The 24584-nt window shown below is 44.2% G+C and overlaps 1 protein-coding gene across 1 annotated transcript in view; it reads right to left on the bottom strand.

Moving 5' to 3' along the window:
• Positions 1-7156, bottom strand: part of TIAM2 (TIAM Rac1 associated GEF 2) — a 120144-nt gene extending 112988 nt beyond the window's left edge. Inside the window, exon 1 of the mRNA XM_090280011.1 lies at positions 7034-7156. The gene's annotated coding sequence lies outside the window, so the exon portion shown is untranslated. The remainder of the gene's footprint in view (positions 1-7033) is intronic.
• Between the last annotated feature and the right edge of the window lie 17428 nt (positions 7157-24584).

Below are 24584 nucleotides of genomic sequence, written 5' to 3'. Positions count from 1 at the left end.
CCTGGTCTCTGTAGACCTTGAACTGCTTTGACTGCAGGAGCCGGAGATTTGCAAGATTCACAATGATTAGCATGACTTTTAAATATGCTTCTTGTGTAAGTTTTATGAACGTGAGATTCAAAGGGGTCAACATGACTTCTAAATAACCTCCCTTTTTTTAACTTTTAGGAACATGGCCATTCCACAGAAAGTGAGACTGGGCACGGAGAGGCACTTCCCGAGTGCCACACCGCAGCGAACACAGAAGGCCATGCACGGGAATCGCAGGCTGCGACCGCACGGCCTCTCGTGGACGCGGAGGCCTGGAGGCAGGGCGCGGGCCAGGACCCGACTCCTAAACCTCATTCACAGTCTGTGACCACAACGCACCCTGGTAATTGTACCAAGTTATTCTTGGCAAAATGTTTCTTCATTATACACTGTTCCATTTAAGTTACAAAATGAACTGGCTGAAGCCACACATTTTCCCCCTCGTTTTAAATAGATGCTTTCCTCGCACCCCTAAATGTGTAACTTTTCTACTTCAGCTTGGCTGGGAGCCTGATTTGAGAGTTCATTTCTGTATGTCTATGTCTTAAGGCTACAGTAAAAGTTGTTCTCGGGTCTGCCTTTAAAAGTAAACTAAACACAGCTGAATTTTTTCATACATCATGATTATTCACAACAAACAGGATTCAGATTTTAGCTAGCAACTTTAAAGAAACATTCAGGAGAAGAAAAGTATTAGTAGATATAGTTTAAATTTCATAATTTACAGGAATTTTAAAAAATTGTTTTCCTTCCTTACATAAATGGCCGTGCAGAGGAAAAAGTAAGGATTTATTTAATGAAAATATTATTCTGAGCTGCTGCGTGCCCACAAGGACCCCCCAGATTCCATAATCACCCCTCTTGAGTGGGAAAGGAACCTTTAACCCTGATCACTAAAGGCAAAGGTAGGATTCAAACCTAGAATTCTTTCTTAGTATTTTTTTACAAATGCATTACATCAAAATAATTTTAAAATTTTCTGTGCTTTTTAATCTAAAATTATCCCATATGTTTTTTTTTTTTTAAAGCATAACTTTCAGGCTCCCCTTTTAGAAGAAGGGTTGTGATTTATGCCCCTTTCATAAATAAAGCATTGAAAAAGTCTTTTCTCTTGAGGTGCCTTTTTTCCAGACAGCAAAATCCTTCCACAGCAGAGGGTGCGGCGTAGAATGAAATAATCTGAAGTTCTCAGTTAACTAAGGCGCTCCAAGTTAAAACGTGTTCCTTTTTTCCCTTTACAAAGAACATCGCCCAAACGCGAGTTCTGTTTTTGTGATAGTTGAAGCTTCGTGCCATTACCCTAAATATCGATTGGAACTTAAATATGCCTCCCAAAGGCTGTGGGGGTCGGCCAAGGTGGCCAAGGTCAAGTGGACGGGGTGCTCAGCACACAGAAAAGCCAAGGGACATCTTCCTGAAGCTTCACTGTCATCTAATGCTAAGTAATTTAAAAACTGCTTCCCTGATAAACATATATTACAAAATACGTAATTTCCCTGTTTAAGATAGCAGCTCAATGATACTTAGCATTTACATTAGGATGCTCTGGCTACATCATCGGGTGTCCTATGTAGGACACACTTTCACTGATTAATGCAACAAACATTTAGTGAGTAACTACTCTGTGCTATATATTGTTCCAGGTTCTGGGGATACAGGAATACAAAGTTGTTTTGTTTTTTTTTTTAAGTTCCTGACCTCATGGAGCTTATATTATAGTGGGGAGAGAGAAACAGTAAACAAGGAAAATATATTAGAAAGTGTAAGGACTTTAGCAACAAAATAAAGGAGGGAAGGGGTTAGTGAGCAATGTGAGAAGCTGCTGTCATTTTAGAAAGGAAATTAGAGGAAGGCCTCGCAGAATGGTAACATTTAAGCAAGACCTTGCAGGAGGGGAGACCATGTAGATTCCGGAGAAAGTGCATTTAAAACAAAGACAGAGTGTACAAATGACCAGAGAGGTGAAGCAGGCAGGAGGCCAGGTGGCTGGAGCAGCTGGGGTCAGAGAGGGCACAGGGAGCCAGAGAATGAAGCCCAAAGGGACATTTCAAGGACTCTGGCTTTCACATTGAGATTCAAAGTCATGATTAGAGGGTAACGACTAGAGAACGTGCGTCATGGGGCATATTCTAAAAAGCTCGCTGTAGCTGCCCTGTAGACCGACTGCGCGCAGCAAAGAGGAAGCCGCTAACTCAGGTGACAGAGGGTATGAGTGGGAGTCAGGTGGGAGTGCAGGGAACGGTCTTAGCCTGGATAGAGTTGAAAGGATACCCAACCGGATTCCCACGTGGATGGGGGTGAGTGGGGACAGGCCAAGGACAATGACACAATTTTCAGTCTAAGCCACTGTAAGAATGGGGAAGACAAAGTAGAGCAGGCTTGGGAGGCAGACAAGGAGTTTGTTCCTGCATATGTCAGGTGTTTGAGTTGTCTGTTCAACATTAAAGTGGCGGCGTTGGGTGGACAGTCAGGAAGAGGGGCCTAGAGTTCAAGGCAGAGGTGGGCCTCAGGTACAGTCTTGCTATAATCCGCATAAAGATACTATTTAAAACATACACAAGATGAGCTCTCCAAGGGAGCAAGTAAATGCAGAAAATAGAAGAGGTGCAAAGAGGCCCTACAGCCCCCCAACATGAAGCAGTCAAAGAAATAAGGAGCAACACACAAGGAAGCAGAAGGAGCAGTCAGCGACTAAATGAAAAATTAACCAAGAGAACACGCTGCCCTCAAAGCCAATCGAAAAAGTCAGTCTAGGGAGGAAAGTGTCAGCAAGAGTCAAATGCTGTTGACAGTTCAAAGAACAAGGACCAAGAACAGAGCCCTGGAGGTTGGTGGTGAATTGGGCCAGAGCAACGTGGGTGGAGAAAGCTGGGTGGGAGTAAGTGTGAAGATGAGATCAATGAAAGTGAAGATGATGAACAGGGACAATGTGCGCAAGGGGTTCTCCTACAAAGGGGAACAAGGGAATCAGAATGATAGAAGGATAAAGGAATTTGGTTTTTTAAATGGTGGTGGTGGTTGTCTTGTGTATGTGAACCTACAGGAGACGTCCCAGCACGCGAATGGGAATGCTTGGAGAGAAAGTCAGCCATGGCAGTGGAGAGGGGCAATTGCTAGCGTTGCCCTTCAGTAGCCCAAGGGGGCTGGCTCTCACGCACACAAGGAGGAACTGTCCCAAGAGCAATCACCCTGTATTATTAGAGGGACTTCAGGAGAAACATTTGCCAATAACTGACAACGTACACATGTGGGAGGGCACCAGAGAGTATCAATTCCAATGAGCAAGTCTTCGGTAAATTGCTTATTATTGTGTATTCTGATCACTTCCATTTTTTCCCTGTATGTCACATGTGAAAAGAAAAAGGAAAGTGCAGGTTTTTTGCTAGGTTCCAGTTATTTCTGGGGTTCTGCTATTGTTGTATTTATTTGGGGTGGTTATTTTTGATTTGTTGGTGAATATCCTGTCAGTGGTCAATAAAATATACGCAGAGACATATATGTGAGTGAGTGTGTATTCCATAAATTTGGGTACACTTGTCATAGAGCTCTGTCCTCCTCGTATCATGGGCTTTCCTGGTTTATAGCTGTCTCTATATAATGCTGCCTTTCATTTGTCTTCAAGATGCCCTTTTCCACTTTCCAGGAGTGGCTACAGATAGCTTTAAAACAAATCTATTTTTATCCTCTCCATTCAGAGTTTCCTTTAACTGCCTTTAGTCATATGGGTTTTTAGCCTCCGCAGCCTGTACACTCCATACTTCTCTGGTCCTTCTGCAAATCTGCTTTACAAATCCTCCCCTAACAATTCAGCAGCTACAGAGATGTGTCATGGGCAAGTACCAAAACAGGATACGGATCACTTTTGCTTTCCAATGTTGTCCTAAAGATACCCAGGATTTGGAAACCTTTATTTAAGCCCTAGGAACGCCCTGGATCAACTTCTTCGTGACACCATCCATGGCACCCACCCCGCCCCTTTCCTCGACTCAGATGATAACCCTCTCACTTTATACGGGAAGTTGATTTTTCCAGAAGTACCTTACATTACCTCGGCACTAAAACTGAGCGCCTGTGTGCTGTTTTTCTCTTCTCTTCCATAGCCTGTCACTTATCAGGAAGCTGGGAACTACCCAAAACTAAAGAGTCTTCTGTTGGAACAGGATCATGAAAAAAAAAAAAAAAAAAAAAAACCTCCTAATCTAAGGCTGAAACAAGGACAGAGTAACAGATAAAGTCTAATCGAAGTGGTCTCCTCGCCATCGGTTAGAGTAACACACGTGCACCTAAAATTCTCTCTGGCAACAGTCCATGGGAACAATGGCCACCAACTGAGTGCACGGCTTTGAACTTCATTAGGATCCAAGAAAAACAGAAGGTCTTTCTGTTGTCTCTGATTAGAGGGTCAAATCTGTCTGGTCTGGTAAGTAGGGAGGTAAGCGGAGGAAAGACCGGAGGAGGGAGGGGAGAAAAAGAAACAGAATGGATAGATGCATGTGTACATACAGATATAGGTACATATGTACACACATACGTGCATCTGTATACACATACCTGTCTCTGTCAATTTACAAAGAGGTGTCAGGATGTGCCGAAGTATTTGCAATTAAAGAAACAGGTAGCACGAGGAAAGGACGAACAGATACCTGGTACCTCAGCCCTGACTAACAACTGACCGTCTTAGTCACTTTGGACAGGCCACTTCAGTTTGGAAGTTTTTCAGTTTCCCCGTTTGAGAAGCTGTCTAACGCCCCTTTTCAGCTCGACAATACCATGGTCGATCCAGAGCTGGAAACTGAGTACAGACTCTCCTCCCCGGATGCTGGCGTGAAAGCCTCCTGACATTTGTAGGCCCGTTTTAGATAGGACTGAGTAATCAAAAGACACCAGCCCATCATTATGAGAAGTCACTACTATAAACACATTGAGTTCTTTTGTGTGTCAACAGCCAGAAATTTAGGTTTATCTGCCACGATTGTTACTTTTTCCTGCCTCTAATATTGCTGCTGTTTTTTAAAATTCCATACCCTAATCTTTTTTTTTTTAAGTCCTACCAGTAAAGCCATTTTTACCATGGCTCTTATCTAAGATACACTTAATTTCAAATGAAAAAATACAAATTATCACTTAAAATTATTTTGAATGCCCAAAAGACTTGTTCTATATATTCCATAAAAAGGACATAAAAAAAAAAAAAAAAAAGAAAGAAAGAAACCCTCAGTTGAGTTCAGTGATCTTGCTAACATGGCTCACTATCTCCACGTCAATGAATCATACAAAGTGGGCCAGACCTGGAGGCACGTGCAGACACAGCAATGTGGGCCATCAGGTAGTTAAGCCATATGGGCTTTTCCTTGGCTTCCTTCCATGGTCTTGTCACATCCATTCGGTGTCTACGGTAGGAAGGAGTAATAAAGACCCTGCCCTAGCCTTAAATCTCTGAGAAAGGAACGTGGCTCTTCTCAAACACAATCTTGGACCACCCAGACAGAATCATCTGTTTGACTCAGTGGTTACGTGGAGGACCACTTTTGACGCATAATCTCTTGGCAAGGAGCCTGATCCCTATCTTGCACATCCAGGCATCCTTGAACGGGCCTGGTCTCAGGAGGGGGCTTTGCGAATCACTCCTTCTGCACTAAACTATTGAAACGAAGGTGCTATCTCTTTGCATTCAAAACACTATTTACAGTCCGGTAGGTATGGACTGGAGACGTTAGGTTCTTCAACAGACTTGAGTCTCTGTCTGAGACCTCTGGTAAAACTCAAAGTAGCTGACAAGTGATCATCTGACTCGTGAAGCAGGCAGGCAATGCTTGCCCTGTCTCCACTCGACTGGGCTGCCGGCTGTCACAGCAACCCATTCTAGATCAACAGGAAAAGTAACAAAGAAAACATTCCCAATGTATCTGCTAATTCTAACCTTCCTGGACAGCACTTGCCTCTCCTCCACCCCGAAAAGACATTTCTGTAAAGGAAACGAAGGACTTGGGGGTGCATGATACATCCACCCAAAGACACTGAGAGGAACACACACTGCCCGCCCCCAAAATAACTCATAACCTCATCCTACTGCAAGTGAGTTGAAAACTTTAGGGCCACGGTGAAATGCTTCAACGTGTTAGGAGAAACCCCAGCAGCTATTCGGCTATACCCTTACTTTCCAGCAATTCTATAAATAATCCTCCAACTTACAACAACTTCAATAAAGCTTCCTATTCCTGTCTCTCCACCTACCAATTTTCTGAGAATTACAAGCTTGGCCAAATTAACGTAAAGCAAAGGCAGTAAGTACTATGCCAAGCCCAGCTTCTTCAATCCCCGCTGATAAGCTCTGAAACTCTGTGTTGAGACAAATGCCTAATGAATGAGGAGCCTCTGAGGGATGAGAACAGGAATCAATCATCCTGCTTAAACAAAGTTCCCCCCACCCCCACACTCAGGTTACAAGGGATTCCACTGCTTTTTTCAGAAAGTCCGAGACAAAAGTTAAGGGCAAACATGAACGAACAGTGAACCTCAAATTACAAGGCTGAAAAGAAACTCTTCAACCAAGTAGCTCACACAACTCAAACCTAAAGTTACATAACCACCAGGAAACTACAAAATGCAAGCTCTGTCAGCTTTTTAATTTCCTTTTGTTCCTGGTAAAGATAAGGTAATAGTCATTAATGTCTTAGCATGATCAGATGGAGAGTTGGTACTCTCTTGAGATTATCAGGAAAAATAAATGCACACAATACATACCATCAGCTTTCAGAGAATTAGTAAACTGGGTTGAGCAACTACAATAAATCAGCAGTAGGTATTTAAAATCGTATAGACGCTCCGATTTCAAGGTAATATTCCCTTATGTACATCAACGTGTACAAAATAATGTAAAACAAAGAGAAGTCAGCGCACAACAAAATACTGCCAAAGGAAGCCTGTTAAGAACCATTTATATCTCACATATGAAATTTGGTCTCAACTCCAGGAGTGGGGGAATAAACATTCATAACCTTACCTTTGCCAAACCTTTGGAGGTAGCCAGTTTTTCTCAAACTCTTTTAATGAGTAGAAAAAGTCTCACCAAGTCCAAGTCTCTACACACATCCATGAATTCTCTCTTCTGTCTGCCCATGGCCGGGCAGGAAACAGCGTCTAACACTTCAAATGCTCGGCCGTTAAGAGCTAAAAACAGACCCTGTGCAATGCTGGATGTATTTTTGTCTGCTAGCTACACACCCTCATCATGTTCAATTTTTTCCATTGGTGGAAGGGTATGATGCAGGCTTAACCAGAAAGTGGTTTTCCATGGGCTGCCTGAAGTGAGCAGCCAGGACTGCCTGCCACCGGGCCTCGGAGCCGCCAGGCTGGCCCATGACTGCCCTGCTGTTGGAACCACATTCCAGAATGACCACCAAAGCTCCATAGGAACGCGGCTCCCAAGTTTACTGAATAAAGGTTTACTCACTTGAAGGGAGCTCAGCTGCTTTTTTTAAGCCTTTGAGCAGTAAGAATACACACCTACCATCCTCGTGTTTAAAACGGTAGTAAACATTCTGTCTCCAAAACCACAGCTGGAATGTTACAGTCATAAAAACCTGGCCTCAAGAGCAGCCCTTTAAAATAATTTTGTGATTTGCAAAATACATAAGTGTGGACTTACTCTATGTTCCTTGCTGGAGTGATTTCATTTTTAAGTTAGCTGAGCTACAGTGGCCTACTTTGGATGTCCTTTATCATCTCCACAGGCCACTAGTTTATCAAAAATATGCATGAAGTTGCCTTTTACAAAGTGAAAGAACAGAGGTTCAAGTGTTCTTAAGTTTCGCTGTATGTTTTGATGAAAGACCTTCAATGTAAAGTATACTCAAAAGATAAAGCAACGTTTTCAAATTATGTTATATTAGTTATTGGGGAGAGGTGCTGAATGGAAAAAAAGGATTGTATCTTCATAGTGTTCAAATGTGTGAATTCTATTCTAGATAAAAGTTGAAGCAGAAGTTTTCAAGTTGTCCTGGCTAAACACATGACAACAACTTTTTAAGGTAATATTTTTATTACTTTAAAAATGTGAATGGATCTGTATATGCAACAGACAAGATTTTTATTTAATGTTAAAGACCAGTTCTACTTTAGATGTATAAGCTTTTACCTCCTTATCTTGATGACAATGAATCATTACACACACATACACACATACACACATACGTGTGTATGCACACAGATTTTTTTCCATAGAGTATTCCACATACACTTTCTAATCTTAATTGGCAAATAATAAGATACATTCCATACGATCATCAGTCTACTAGTTATAAAAACTAACCTGATCTCCACAAAAATTTTAGCGTGAACACAGAAGCAAGGAATTTTTAGTCCTGGTAGAGCAGACTTGTAAAACTGCCTAACGCAGTCCCCTCAATGGGTGGATAAGTAACCAGAGACCTTAGGTGACTTCCTCCAGGTCACACAGCTGGTCAGCAGCAGGCAGCAGAGCCAGACGTGCCACCCAAGTAACCACAACCCCAGGACTGAAGTCAGAAGGTTGCCAGGGAAGCCAAGTCACATAACAGAAAACATGGGAATTCCCAAAATGTTAATCTGACGTGCGTGTGTCTGTGTGTATCTTTAAAAAAATACGCTGGGTAAATACTGAAGAATAAAGAACACTCAAGATATTTGAGCTCCTATTCCTTTACCTCCAGCAACATCATTTCTGTTACTGACAATAAAATAAAATAAAATAGCAGCCAGCATAAAACAAGCATATTTCTTCCATGTAACCCTGAGACATGAACTACTCCTTGATCTGCAGGGAGGAGAGGGTTTATGTCAGAATAAAGCAGGAAACATAAAGAGATAGGCTTCTAAGGTTACAAAACCTATCAGAACAATTGGCTACATGGAAATATCTGCCTGCCCCTGTTCTATTCCTGCTTCCAGATTTTAAGGCAATTTTGACCTTCTGATGCATTTTATATGTACATCTCTGTACACCAGAAGCGCCTGTAATTGTAATTACCTCCGACAGTCCTCAGACACTGCCAATGGGTCAGCATTGTCTGGTTCCGTTTTCTCTCACTGGGGTCACCCGGATAATTTTGGTTCTGTGAGTCTATAAAGTCACTTGGGGTTTCAAACTATGTAAGACTTTTCGAGTTCTTTAGACTTTGCCCAACTGCAGTAAAATACTCTCAGTTTAGTATTCCATCCTAAAATTACAAAAACCAGTGTATTTCCAAATCATAAAACTAGACTTTATCTAATGCTTCATTCTGAGATAATAACATGGGACATATGTGTTAACATCTAAAATTAAATTCCTCTGAGAATTACATAAATTACTACTTAAGAAGTACCCTGTCCTCAAACACACGATGCAAAATGACACATATAAAAGCAAATATCGCAAAATGTTAACGATTATAGAACTCAAGTGGTGAGTTTTTTGTTCACTGTATGATTCTTTCAACTCTCCTGTATGTTTGCGAATTTTCTCAATAAAAAGATTTGGGGGAATTGACATACGTCACACACACACACACACACACACACACAATCAACCTCATGGAAAGAGAGTAGAAAACTGGTTGCCAGGGACTGGGGGGTGGGTGGGCGAAATCAGGACAGGTTGGTAAAAGGGTACAAACTTTCAGCTGTGAGATGAATACATTCCAAAGATCTAACGTGAAACACGGTAAGTATAGTTGCCAAATATATTATATAATTTGCTAAAAGGATAAACCTTAAATGTTCTCATATATACATATATAAAATCTCCATGATTTACACTTAAAATGTCTATTTTATACCTCAATTAAGCTAGATTTTAAAAAAACACCGTGTTTTACTACATGCCTGGTAAAAACTAAGCAAAAATTATTGCTAACCTGACTGTAATCAAGGACATGGATATCTTACCTTACACTCTACTATAACAAATCATAATTCAAAAACTAGGCCACAGAGCCTAGGGGAAATATTCCAGGCTTGAAAACCAACAGACCTCGGTTAGCAATTTCCCTCCCCGTAACTTCGGAGCCTTCCACGCCCCATTGCCTTCATTGCAAAATGAGGTTGATGATAATAATGCCTATCCCAAACAAAAATATAAAAATGTAGCAATCTAAAAGGCATAAGAAAAACTGACATTAAAAAGACCATTGTTGAAGTAATATACGCTGTTGGAAATAATCGCTCTGCTTAAAATTCAGGAAACTCAATTCCTCCCCATATTCTTCGCTGTTGAGGTCAAACACGCAAAGTTACAGACCAAAATGTCCCACCAAACATGATTCTTTATTGATAGTCAATTCTAAGGGCAAAATAAATAAATAACTATAAAATAGTAATAACAAACGGAGGTTAAAAATATAAATTACTGTTATCCAAACAAGATTACAGAAGAGTAAATAAACGTGCACCAAGATAAACATCCACCTTCGGTGAAATCACACAGAGGAGCAAAGGCCTCGGCAGCACAGGCCTGTGCCGAAAGGGGCTTTAGTGTGTTTTTGATGGGAAGGCAATCCTTCCAATACCGTGGAACTTGAGAGCCATCCCATTGAAAGCTGTTCTAGAGGAAGGTAATCCTAGAAGAAAATGAAGCGCGAAAAATATTCATGTGAAATTCCTAAAATCCACAGAGACACAACTCGGGGAAGGAGCTTCTCTCCGTGTTTCAGCAAAACGCCCAGGTCTAGCACGTGCGTTTCTGCAGCCAGAGGCTTCCCAGGGAGCCCAGAGAGCGCGGGGTGGGCCTCCATATCTCCAACTGTCCGCGTTTGAGGGTTTTGCCTCCCATGCGCGACGCTGAAGCCCCTCATGCAAACGTGCGACTGACCACATGCAACTCCTATGCCCCCCTCCCCACCCCCAATCCCTGTTCTCAGGGCCCAGCAAAACAGCTCAGGGCCAGGGCATGAGAGCCCCTCGGCCCTGACCTCAGGCCCTGCTGTATGACATTGGATGCGTCGCTGAGTTCCTCAGTGCCTTGATGCGTAAAATGGGGATAACAACGTGAGACACGTAGACTGTTTAACACAAGGCCTGCCGGAGCCTGCAAACGCCATAAGGCAGGGAGCTTGTTGAAAGCGACAACCGTGGAGCCTACTAATTTGCAAAGTATCTGGCACATGGTTAATACCCAATAACTATCTGGAGAGCGAGAGAGGGGGAGAGCAAGAGAGAGAGCGAGAGCGCGAGAGCGAGCGAGAGCGAGCGAGCGAGAGGGAGAGGGAGAGGGAGGGGGAGGGGGAGGGGAGAGGGAGGGGAGAGGGAGGGGAGAGGGAGGGGAGAGGGAGGGGGAAGGGGAGAGAGAGAGGGAGGGAGAGAGAGAGAGAGGAGAGCAGCGTTGGCAGAGGTGGTGACCCGGAGCGGGTAAGCGCTCAGCGGCCACGGTCTCCATCTCAGCATCGGAGCCTCTAAAACACCTTCATTGAGAACGAGCCACCCCGTGTGTTACCCATGCCCATGGAGAAAAAGCTTCACAGTTTCTGCTTCAAACCCTCCTGCAGCCGCGTCTCCCATTTCAGGCTGTGAAAACGCCCGCACGGCCGTGCCCAAGCGGCTTTGGAGTCAACAGCGAGTTTGATAGAATTCAAAACGCAGCGCTGGCCCGCACGTGCAGCTCTACGGCCACAGCGGACCGGAAGGTCGTAGCACGTGCACCCAGCTCTTCCTACGTGTCTCAGAGGCATCACGTTAAAAAAATAAAAAAATAAAAAAAGTAATGAAAATGAGAGATTTTATGACATAAATAATTAGAAGGTCCAAGTGACACATTGCATTACATTACAAGCAAGCCCCAATAATTGGTCCAAATGACCGGTTCGTTACTTTTTCAAGAATGAGAAAATATTAAGTGGCACAAATATTAAGATTTAAAACAAATTCTTAATAAAATTTTTCCTTTAAAGGAACTTGTTTTCTGTGTAGGTCATTATATCTAAATTAGGTACGTTTTGACAATAGACCATTACTGACAATGTATAAAATCCTAAATTTTGAAATTAAATAGGACGATTTATAATAACTAAAAGTAATATTTTTACATAAATGATGAAATCAGTGTTAAAAATAATGCTAACAAAAATAAAACAACAAAATGAGTTTCAGCTAAGATTAAAAATGAACATTTTCAGTAGAAAAAAAATTGTTTAGGAAATATGCTGGTAAAATCTTGGCCTGTAAACCACTGGACATATCTGTGTACAACATTCTTGAAGGGTTATATCACAACATTTAAGGAAGCACAAGTCACTTGCCCAGAACTGAATGTAATTAAAAAGAGTTATAGTCAGTCTCTCACTCCATCCCCAATATCCTTTGTTTTTAATAGACTGAAGTGAGCCTATTTAAGCTGAAAGGTTCCTAATTGGTTTAATTCATAGAGTAATTAAATCTGAGTTTTCGAAGAGACCAGAGGTCACCTATCCAGTCCAATCTTGCTCCTAATTGGAGGGCCTCCCCCAATAGCCTGACAGATGCGCTACCCTTACCCACCTGCACACCCTGAGCGATGGGACGTTCCCAGCTCCATCAGGGAGCAGATGCCATTGTCAACCAACTGACAGATGAGGACTCCTTCCAATCAGGGACTTCCAATCACTCATCCTAAAATCATTCCGCTAATTAAGCCCAGTCTTTCCATGTTATCAAGGCACATCCACTCCTCTCTTGCAGCCAATCGCCCGACAAAGAACAGAACCACTTTCCTGGCTCTCCCCTGCCCCTCCCTCCCCTCCAGTTTATCTTCACAATGAAGGCAGAACCACCCCTGCCAAACAGAATAAACACACAAAACCAGATGACGTTTTTCGCTCAAAGTCCGCCGCACATGCAGAGTCCTAAGACTTCGGTCTCTGCCTCGGCAGGCTAAATGCACAGCACCCTTGGCATTTCCCACTCAGAGTAAATGAGGTGACACCCCCCCCCCCACCTATTTGGTGCCAGAAAGTCTAGGGAGCATTGGGGGTCCACTGGAGAAGGAAGAACGGAACCTAGTTCAAGAGTGCACGTGCGTGTGCAAATTACACACTGTTCCCATTGATCTGAGGGACAGAGAGAGTTTTGGGTGCTGAAAGGGAGGAACTGGTCGAGAATAAAAACAAAAGAACTTCGCTGAACATAGAAAATTTTACTGTCCAGAGTGGGGGTCACGCTCCCAAACCTTCGGGGCTATGTAAAATCTGTGAACGAAGCAGGCCTGAGTGCCATATTTGTAAGACAAGAAAACCATTTGTTTGCAAATTGAATTTGTGCAAGTATTCTTCAGCACACAACACCCTTGCAGTTCTATTTTTCTTGAAACATGAGACTCTACAGAAATATCTAGTTTTTCCACTATTAATTCAGAAGTAGATACAACTTTTTCTATTTCCTCCTAATTCTACTGTAAGAAGCACAAATCAGGCCAAGGAAAAATCTCCGTGTCAGTGACTCTGCAGGCAGTGGTTGGGGCTGTAGCCACTGGACCACGCGTGACCCATCCACAGGGGCCAGAGGCCACCCAACTCCTCCTGGGAATGCAGAGCCCTATGTCGCCAGATAAACCACTATTTTTAAGAAACACTGAAAATATTGCTTTGATGTAAAATTTTCCATTATTAAAGGTAGACAGCTAGTTTAGATGGCCTTAAAACGCTTGTAAGAAACACATTTTGGAGACCCAAGCCAGCTTCTCCACAGCCCAGAACCAGCCAGAAGCCCACCAGTTTGCAACTTCTGATGTCAACGATAAAACAGGAAAATCTGAAATCCTAAAAAATATTCTAGAAGAAAATAATGAGCTGCCCCAACTCCTTGACTTATAAAGGCTAAATCTTGGGTCCCTAGGTACATGCGTCTACACAATAAACGTGGCCAAGATAACCAGATGTGCAGGCTGGACTTTGGAGAGGGGCTGTCGCTATAGAAGGGGCCACAGTACCACCTTCCTGCTGCATGGAGGACCCCTTCAAACAGAACTCTTGATCTGCAGCCAGCCAGCCTCCAGACACAACCACCTCGGTGGGAAGTTCACTACCACACAGGGCCACCCAGTGCCTACGACTCCCCTCCCTGTCACGCAAAGTGGCTTCCTTTTATTGCTACTCATTGGTCCTAATGCTTCACCTTATGATCCCTGTTCCCCTTACCTGTGACTACTCTCAGGCACTCGAGGACAGGTATTAGAGCGTCCACTAAGCTTACTACTTTCTATGCTAAATATTCTGTCCCCTTCATCATAATCAAGGATACTACATGTTTCCAAACGCTCCTAACCTTGACCACATTCCTCTGGATATCGGTATCCTTCTTAAATCTAAGGTCTGGCAGGAAAGAAAGAAGGAAACCGGATTATGAAGCGCTGTGCAAGGAGAGGGACATATAGTTTCACATTTAATTCTCACGGCAATCCTCTCTGATTTGTGTTAATACCGCTGCTTCACAGAAGAAGAAACTGAGGCTAAGCAAAGCCAAGGGTTGCTGAAGGCCACAAAGCCATGCAGCTGAAAAACTCAAACCACGTCTGCCTGCTACCCAAGAGACAAAGGATGTTGCTATATACATGGAAATGGCATATTTGCAATGTTTTATCGTTACAACTTATTAAAACGACAAATTATTACAGGCCAGTCTATTCCTTCTGGTCATCTCAGGGGTGGACTGCTGCTTTCCTCCATGTGATGCAAAAACAGATCCTCAGAGCTGTGTCCCCACTTTACCAACAGTTTCTAATACATTATTTTAAACCTAGCTGAAGTATTTGCTATACCAAAATCTGAGTATATACCAAATAAAATAGAAATGTCTGCAACATGCATATAAACACAATCACAATCACTCTGTGAGGGAAATGCTTTCATTACCCTGTTTTACAGAAGAAGAAGAAACGAAGGCACTGAAGGTTAAATAACCTGCCCAAGGTCACTGAGCCAGGAAATGTCAGAGACAGGACTCCATGAACTTGGGCAGTCGGACTCCAGAAAAAGCTAAACTTCAGGCTTTTCAAATAGGTGTTCTTCAGTCATGGTCTTTGAACGTCATTAAGGCATGAATGAATGCCCCTCCAAGGTTAACTAGACATTCCTTTTGAATATTCTAATGTAGGTGACATTGAGGTCAGTCAACACAAAGGTTACAACTGCCATCAAAAGTTCATACTGTAGTGTGCACTATATTTTCAGATTAGCCCAGAAATGTTAGAAAACATCCTCTTTACATGGAATACAAATGTTATATGAAGGAACAACTCACATTTTTAAAAACTCAGTAAACAGACAAAATGCAAATAGGAAAATTTTAAATCCTGAAACACATTTTAAAAGAAATAATAATCTTCAGTATCTCCTCCAATGTGAACAAATTTCTCACTGTGTGAGCTCCATTTAACTGTTAAACTCACTATATACTTAGTCAAAAAATGCTGTTGTGCCCACACACTGGTCTGGGCTGTGGAGCTACGTGAGGAAGGAGGCAGACAAGCGTCCCACGCTTGCGGGACATCTGCTCCAGTGACGGCCGCACACGGACACATACGCAAAGGAGAAACCAGTCCCTTGCCGAGAATTAAAATACAGTGACATGGGAGCAGGTTGTTGGACGGCCACTTTAGATTGTATGTGGTCGAGCTGGTCTCTCGGAGACAGCCCCATGAGCTGGGAAGCGAAGGACCCAAAGCAGCCCACGAAAGACAGGTCGAATCGCCGTGGGAAAGCTCATGTCTGTGTGTCAGCAAAGTCGGCATGAGCAGCAGACACCGCACCCACCTCCGGGGAGGACCGCGCAACCACTCCCAACACTGCGGGGAAACTGGTCAGCTTCCCTGCGTCAGCACTGAACCTGCCACACCAGCGTGCTACCAGTAAAACGTCGCGGTTGGAATGAGACAGCCTTAACATCACGGGTGGAGCCACGCCTTTCCTCGGCAGCTTCTTAGCGCTCAGGTCTCCTGAGCTTACCTGATCTTAACAACTCCAGCTAGAAATTACGGACTAGATCTGCTCTTCAGCGGGAGGTGCTGGCTGGTTTGCAGTTCCAGCGCAGGCTCTATTGGTGTTTGACACATAAGAGATGGCAGTGAACCCTTCCCAGGCTGCTACCTCTCACCTGCACTCCCAGAGAGGGTGGGCACACAGTTTTCCATATTTCACACATAGTGAGGCTCGCCAAGCATCACCAGATACAACTGCGTTCATAATAAGTCACGCAGACGTGGCAGCCCATTCTCTGCAGGAACCTCAGTGCCCAGCACCTCGGGACCCTATTTTGGCTTTCCCCACTCAGGCCCGCACACAAAGAACAGCCAACAGAGCTACATGGGAAACAGACACACAAGGAATACGGACTGACGTGTGTTAACACCTCTGAGATGCACAAGTACCTGGAACTTACCCCTAGAGGACATGCGGAGGGCACTCATGCACCCATTCATTCATCCCGAATGAGCTGGCAAGAGAGGGATCTTTGTAATTCAAGCACAAAGCCCTGGCAAAAGAAAACAGAAACACAGAGGGGTGAGAAACAAGATCTGGGAATTAGGATTTTGTAATTCATGTTCAGTTTCTCAGCATTCTGCCCTGTCTTGTGTTGGACACTAAGAGGGAGCAACTGAAAGAAAAATCAAGGGTTAAGCCATTAACTATAGAGGAAATATGAGGGTCTTCCCACATCCTAACTGGAGTAGATTTACTGCTTCATCCTATAACTTCATATGGCCAAGCCATTCATCAACAGATCCATGGAGAGAGGGAGGAAGGAAGAAAAGGAAAGAAGGATGGATAGACAGATGGATGGATGGATGGATGATAGACGGATGGATGAACGGAGCCTACCCTGATCAAGCCACTAATCCAGAGGTGGGCACAGAGCAGTGAATAAGAAAAATCTCTGCTCTCACTGAGCTTCATTCAAATGGGAGAAGCAGTTGAAACAAACAGGTAAATAAGCAAATAAGAAAATATCCTAAACTGATCTGCAATGCAGAGTCAGAATGATGAGGTCGTGACAAGTGGCTAATATAAGTCGGAAGCTCAGGAAATGGCGAGTAGGCTGAGATCAGAATGCTCACTCGAAGTTGAGGAAATGATTCCTAACTGAGGGAGCACTGTTTCCTTGGCAGAGGGACCAGCCAGGACGCTAATAAGAACCAGCATTCAAGGATAGTCATCACAGAAGTTGGGGCAGAATCCAAATGCAAGTGAGTTCGGTGGAGGATCAGTTCTGTCACTCATTAAGCAGGAGGTTTCTGAGTCCTCTCTTACTGTGAAGAATAGTACCTTCTTCCTCTGTTTGGTATGATGTCCCGTGATATAATAACAATCAGAGATAGCCCCATTAGCCAACATACCAGAATTGTTTCCAATGTTAGATTGCTTTCAGAGAATAAGGCCTGTCTTTTTATAAGACACTATTTCACTTCTGCTATGTACACATGTACACAAGAGACATTATGGTCATAATTGTGTACCGTGGACCCCAGTCCTTTATAAAGAAGGGAGACTTTAGAACCAAAAGATTGAGGTTCAACCCCCATTACCACGTGAGTCTAGCCTGGTGATGTAAATGGTCCGAGCCTCTGGTTTCTTCAACTATAAGAAGGAAATGACATTAGTTACTTTTCAGGGTTATTCTAAGTAGTTAGTACATAATGCACATAAAATAATAGTGTTCATGAAATGCTCAACGTAGTAGTATATTACTTTCATTGTAAATAAATGCTATTGGGAACTGTTTGCTTATTACAATAATACATGCTATAGAAATGCACCTATATAAGTAGGCACAGCAGAGAGAATTTTCATTTATAGAATCATAGACTAACCTTTAAAATCCAGCCCAACTCCCTGTCACTACAGGTGAGAATTTAAAGCTAGAAGTAGACTGATTTGCCCAAAGTGATAGAATTGGTTCAGAGAACATTTTTAGATATAGTCGGTCAAAAATGCCTGCCTTGTAAGGTAAATCCTATACAGACATCAATTTTTAATTCACTTTGTAATTAACCCAGCATGGATAGGAAAATACGTTTAAATGGTAAAAATGCAAAATTGAACAAATTTCAGTAGACTCCATCCAAATCCCTTAATACTGACCATTTTTTAAAGCTAAGAATTGTCCTATTTTGCTGATGGCCTGATTGATAGTGCTTTACTAACCAACAAGCTATAAAATATAAGACCTGCCACATTTTAACTTTTCCAATGAGAGTAACAGACATTGCGGCTCATGCAACTACTATGTGACAGAAACTTTCCATCCATTCATTCTGAACACTTCACCATTTCATGAGGGTGACGGTTTTTCTTCTCCATGCCTTTGCCTATACTATTCCCTGCTGGGAATGTCTCCCAGGAGAACTCCTACTTATCCCTCGAGACCCAGTTTACATGTCTCCTCTCCTGTAGTCTTCCGTGACCTGCTACCTTCCTCCCAAAGAGATATGAAGGGGTTCCCCTCCCTCCTGCACCCCACCACTCTGCCTAATACAGGAAATTGCATTGTAGCTATTTCTTTCTCACGCGTCTGTCTCTTTACTAGATTTTAAGGGCTTTGAAAGTAAAGGGCTCAACTGATTTATCTTGGGTTCCCGGATATCTAGCAGAGTGCCATACACATGGTTGTTTAATAAATGTATGGTGAATGGCTCAACAGCAGAACGGATGCATCACATCGCTAAGACAACATGACGTCATTTTAGACTAGTCTGCTTTTCCATCACATGACTTACAGTGCATAAAACACCATGACTTATGTACAAATAAAGAAGTTACAGCTTACCTATGGGGAGAGTTAATGGTATGTGCCCACTTGGTTGAGCTATAGTACACAGTTGTTTGGTCAGACACCCGTCTAGATGTTGCTGTGGAAGGTATTTGTTAGATGCTATTAACATTTAAATCAGTAGCCTCTGAGTGACGCTGATTACCTTCTATCTGTGAGTGGGCTTCACCCAATCAGGTAAAGACCTTAATAGCAAACACTGAGGTTTCTCAGGATATTTTTCTCATGTCGGAAGAAGCAATTCTACCTCCAGATGCAACACGGAAACCTTACCTGCCTTTCCTCCTGCCATGCGGAACTCGAACTCCAGGCTGCAATATCAACGTCCCCCAAAATTTCCGGTGTGCCAGCCTGCCCTGTGGACTTCAGACTTACCAGCGCCCACTATAATGTGACACAAGTCCTTAAAATCTCTCAGTTGACAGGTCAACAGACAGACAGACAGACAGGCAGGCTCCTGCTGGTTCTGCTTCTCTAGCGAATCCTGATGACCACAACTATTCATCACTTTGGATTGAAACCATTTCGGGCAGGATCACAGAATGTTTACGTTTCAAGCACACTGATTTGAACCCGTCCGTTTTGTAGATGAAGAAAGCGAGGCTCAGAAAGAACAAATGAGACCAGCCGCACCAACAGCAGGAAAAAATGAGGACTAAAATCAGATCACTGAACAACTACACCAGCCTTGGTCCAGAATAGATGGCAGTGGTTCTGTCCCAGTGACAAATGAGTGGTTGCCAAAGTCCTCTTCCTTGGATCCCAGGGTCCACTTCACCACCTTTTCCACTTTGAATAATGTATGCCAGGGTCACATGAACCATGAACTCTCACCTTGTTGATGAACTATATATAACCCATCTGAAGCAAGTAGAAACTCTCTCAGCTGCGTTATTAGTAAACTATTCTGTTACTCAAGGCATCAGGTAAGACTGCAGAAGGGTCTTACAGGGCCTGCTGCCTACTGATGTCTACGAGAGTCAAGGCAGTGGTAGGGAAACGACACCTCTGATGAAGCTCGAGCAACTCTATGTTGTCATACAGAGTGTGCTTGTATCCATGACAGCACACAGGTACCATGTGGGGACAGAGTCATCCATCAACGGTTTCACGCCTGCTCTCTTCGGCCTGAAAAATCAGCCATTGCCAGAGCCTCGGAGCTTGTCTGCCACCAGGATATCATTTTAATGTAAGATGACTCTACCTCACATTTTCTCCCCTGAGTTTTGTGATGAAAAGCTGTGTGATTTCACAATGCTGAAGATTCGGCCCCCACGCCTTCCCTAAAAGCTGAATGTAATTGGACCTCCTGCTACGTGACAGTTCAGAAAAGGAAGGCCACACCTAGAGAACGCTACATTGATCAGCCTAGAAGCCAACGGTCAAGCCCTGGGCCAGGGTCACAGCATTCGGCGTTTATGGCACTTGAACTGCCGGAGATGGTGGAAGAGCTGCAGTGCTCAGCCCAACTGCCAACACAGGCCGAGGAGACCCTGCTGGGCAGGAGAGAGGTGAACCCAGCTGAACCCCACACCCTTACAACAGGTTCCCCTTGTTCCAGCTAGGTGGAAAGAACTCACGGCTCACGAAGACATTTCTAACATCTACCCCTTCTTCAATTTAAGTTCCCTTTGTTACCCCCATCTCTCTGGGAAAAAAAAAATGCTTTAAGGTTTCTGGGTTTACTGTAGCATTGCTATCAACTAGATAGCATATCAATCAGAGACTCAACTCAGTGTCTGTAGTAAAACAATACGCTAAGTGGGAAGTTTTCCAGGAGCCAGAAAGGGATTGGGAGCAGAAATAGGACTCCTGTCTCCTTTAACCCCTCGTGCGACCCAGGTCTGCACCGTCGGACGGATCCCCTCCCTCTGGGGTCGCCATTCACAGGTGGAATATTTACTACCTCAGCCTTTCAGGTGTGGGAGATTTCACACACATAATGAACAGACCAATCTGGGACCCCCAGTCCCAGCCACTGGGTAAGACAGTATCACCATGTGCTACATGCCTTCATTACAGAACAGCTTTCCCCTGCCGCTCACCGTGACTAGCAGCCCGGCCTGCACAAAGAACTAATGCCATCGGATGCTACCCTTAACAAAAGGAGACTGTGCAGTCAGTCTCCCAGTAGACTATAGAATGTCAGACAATTGGGATAAAAGACTAATTACAATGAAAATAGGAAGTTTCAGTCTATCCTCCCCAAATGACAGACTTCTACGCACAGGGAACACAGTACTGACTGCTCACGATGAACCAAGGCACAGGAAGGGCCTTGCTCTTTCTAAAACAGCTCATGTGGAGCACACACACAAAAACAATCAATGACCAGCTGGAATAGGATGGGGCATATCCATCTGGGCCACTGTATTGCCTAGGCTGGCTTCTGTCTAAGCTAAGTCTTCCTTAGAGTTCCCACAAAGTTCATGTATCCAGGGACAAAACTCAAGATGTAGAAGTAGGCACAGTATAGACAATGTGCAGGGCATTTACTAAGTTCATTAAATTCAAGTCACGAAGTATCTGGTGAACATCTGTCTATCTGTTGGGTGCAAGGCACTATGCTAAGTGTTGGGAATATGATGGTAGCCAAGAGCCTGCTAACCATCTCACACAGACCGTAAAGCCATCAGTCACAACATCATGTGGGGACAATGTGGTCCAGAAGGGTAAGATGCTGAGGAAGCTCACAGGAGTGGCCTCAAGTCCAGTCTCCAGGTAAGACCCAAATATGATCAGAGTAATGCACACATCACAAAAATTCATTGTATTCAGGGTCTCAGGTAAAGCAGAATGGATCTTCCTCCGCTAGGATCCTATGAATGTTTTAAAATATGTCTACATCATCATCAACATGCCTCATCTGGAGGAGGCTGGGTCAGTCTATGCTCCCTCTCCCTCTGAATCTGCTTCAACCTATAAGGATACAGCCAACGTGACACTGCAGGACTTCTGAGGCCAGATCAGAAAAGGCCAAGAATTCACACCTGGCATTCTTGGGGCACCTGAACCACTGAGGTGGTATATATGACGCACCATATTGGTTTCCTGGATCCCTATATCCACCTGACACCTACTGCCATATTTTCCAGCACATGAGAAGACACTCCAAACAATCCCACCCCATTCTATGCCAAGAATAAAGAAATTGAGTCAGCATTGGTGCCTTAAAGCCACCGCTGAGTAGTGGCGTCCAGACTGAGGGAAGACCCTCATCCAGGTGACAGGCAGAACTCATTGAATGACCAGGGGTGGGCGGGCAGTGACTTCCTTCATTAGAGAAACTGCAATGTATAATAATTCCTTACCATGTCCCAAACCACTGCACCCACTGAGCAAGGCTCACACGCATTCAGCATCGGGAGGCTCACACCCCACGGGCAGCACAATACCAGGTCTACAGAGAACAGTCAGGCATCGCCTCCTCCATAAGCAGCTCAAAACCGGGTGGGGCCAGGGGACGGTCCCGCCCAGCTCTCCTCCCTCTTCCAGGCCTCTCAGCACTCAAAACCATCCCATCATCACACCCAGCAGCTGTCCCAAATGCTCCTTCAGTGAAAGAGGGAAATATGAGGGGACCTGTTGGCCTTAGAGTAGGAAATAGACATCTGTGGGCCACCTGCAAATGCAAGGATAAAATTAATTCATCCACCCCTTCTGTGTCAGGAAATACGTCTGAACCACCTGTAAGGAATCACACACTGAGCAGCGTCAACAAACACGTGTGGCATGCATGGCTCCCAGGCAACCTGAAGCTCCCAGGCAGGGCTGACAGCACCCACCCCCTGCCTGAGCTGTCTCGGTGTTCCCAGGAAATCATTCCTCGAGGGGCCTCCTACCTTCGCCTCAGAGGTCAGGTGACTGAGCCAGGTGCACTTTCCAAAGGGTAACTTGACCTCCCTCCGTGGCTAGTCAGCTGCTGAGAAGTGGCATAACATGGGATAGCTGGGGGGCTTTTCCAGAGGGTTCACTTAGAAAGACAGTGTAACCCACGATCCCAAGCCGGGGTTGCCAGTCAGGTGCAGCAGATGACGTGGCACATGAATGTCACGTTAACTTAAAAGATGCCATCCGTGGCATTTAAAGATGCTGTGTTGCTTTTACCTAAACTTCTGCTTCAGGTCAAATAGTTAGGAAAGAGACAACCTGTGGTTATGCACCTGCCACCCTCCAAAATGTGGCAATCTTATTTCTAAAAATAATGTGTAGATTTTGTAGTAAATTCTCCTGCAAACACGCTGCTTCCTACATGCTCTGATGTCCTCCCGCTGCCCCAGAGCACAGCGCGGGAGAGAAGCACCAGGTCTCCGAGAAGGTCCATGTGATTCCTGGGTCGATGGGATGGGAGGGGAACGAGAGAGAGGGGTTGGAACAAGGTGAGCAAATGCAAAAGTGCAGTCGCTGCCCCGATAGGGATACCTTTCTGGAAGGTGAGAAAAACACCTGCCAGGAGGCTGCTTTGGTTTTCGGTTCAACAATTAATTTTGCAGGAAGAAGCACATGTGAGAGTTTGCAGAGGTCAACCAGCCGCTGCTGTTTCCTTCCATTCTGGGGGCAAATCAAAATGAGCCAAAAAGCAAACCAACATCAGGAACTTTTTGAATGAAGCAAATGCTCGGATCCATACAAAGGCAGCCCAGAGTTTCACACTATGACCATGTGAATCTCCAGCTGTACTGACTGCAGCTGACATGGAAGTCATTTTAGAAGGCAGGAGCCCACCCAAAATGGAATTATCATCTGGAGGGCAGGCCCCTTGGAGTACAGGCTTCCCCGGCTTGGTGAGTGTTCTAGGAACCCATCTGGATCAGTTTGCCGACTGGTGGTGTTGTGAGAGGCTGCATTTGGCTTCAGTGAATTTTTTTAAAGACTCTTTCAAAGCATTTGTGTATTTCATGATGGGCGATTTACAAGTGCACCTGCCCACACCTCACTGAGTGTTCAGCAGTATTTGACCAAAAATGGCATGACCCCCATGCCCCACCCTCCCTATTCACCCAATCTCACCCCAAGCAATTTTTTTTGTTTGTTTCCCTGGATGAAAAGAAAGTCCTAAAAGGGAAACATTTTGCCCATGTGGAAGAGGTAAAACAAAAAACCACAGAAGCACTAAAAGGCATCAAAATTGATGAGTTCAAAAACTGTTATGAGCAGTGGGAAAAAGTCAATAGGTGTATTGCATCAAATGCAGAGTACTTTGAAGGTGACTGAAGTTAAACACATAAGAATAAATTCTTTATAAATAAATTCGGGGTTTTTTGGGGGGTCCCCCCTCATACATCTAGTAACGAGTCCCAATAACAGCAAGGTGCATTGCTGAGCGCTAAGAATGCATGACCCACGGAGGAGTCAGGCACAGCATGGCTTATCTAAGGGCCTGGAGTTAGGGGGGAAAAGACGAAAGACATTATAAACTGTATCTGGGATGATAGCAAAAAGGTGCTGTGAAACTTCCCTCGGTAGGAAAAAAAAACCCCACCAAAATACAGAACAAAAAGCCCAGTAAACCTATCTGAAACAGAGCTTTTCAGCAGCAACACCACTGAGTCATCAAACTAGAGAAAGTTCCAGTTTGGACCCAGCTTGAAGAGCGAAGAGAAAACAGACCTAAAGAGAAACATCAACCTCTGTAATGGAACAAACTACAACACCCTAAAAAAGGTTTGGAAGATGCGGGGAAGCTATTTCCAAAGAGATCAAGGCAGTTACTACAGCTGCAGCATGAGAGCAGGCTGGTGTCAGGAGAGCGTGCCCAGAAATGACACCCACCAGAGCACCACCGAGGGTCAGGGAGCAGCCCC

Source organism: Furipterus horrens, unplaced genomic scaffold (genome assembly GCF_987537825.1).
Source record: "Furipterus horrens unplaced genomic scaffold, mFurHor1.1.pri manual_scaffold_6, whole genome shotgun sequence".
Lineage (NCBI taxonomy): Eukaryota > Metazoa > Chordata > Mammalia > Chiroptera > Furipteridae > Furipterus > Furipterus horrens.
This window is presented reverse-complemented; position numbering and strand designations above follow the sequence as displayed.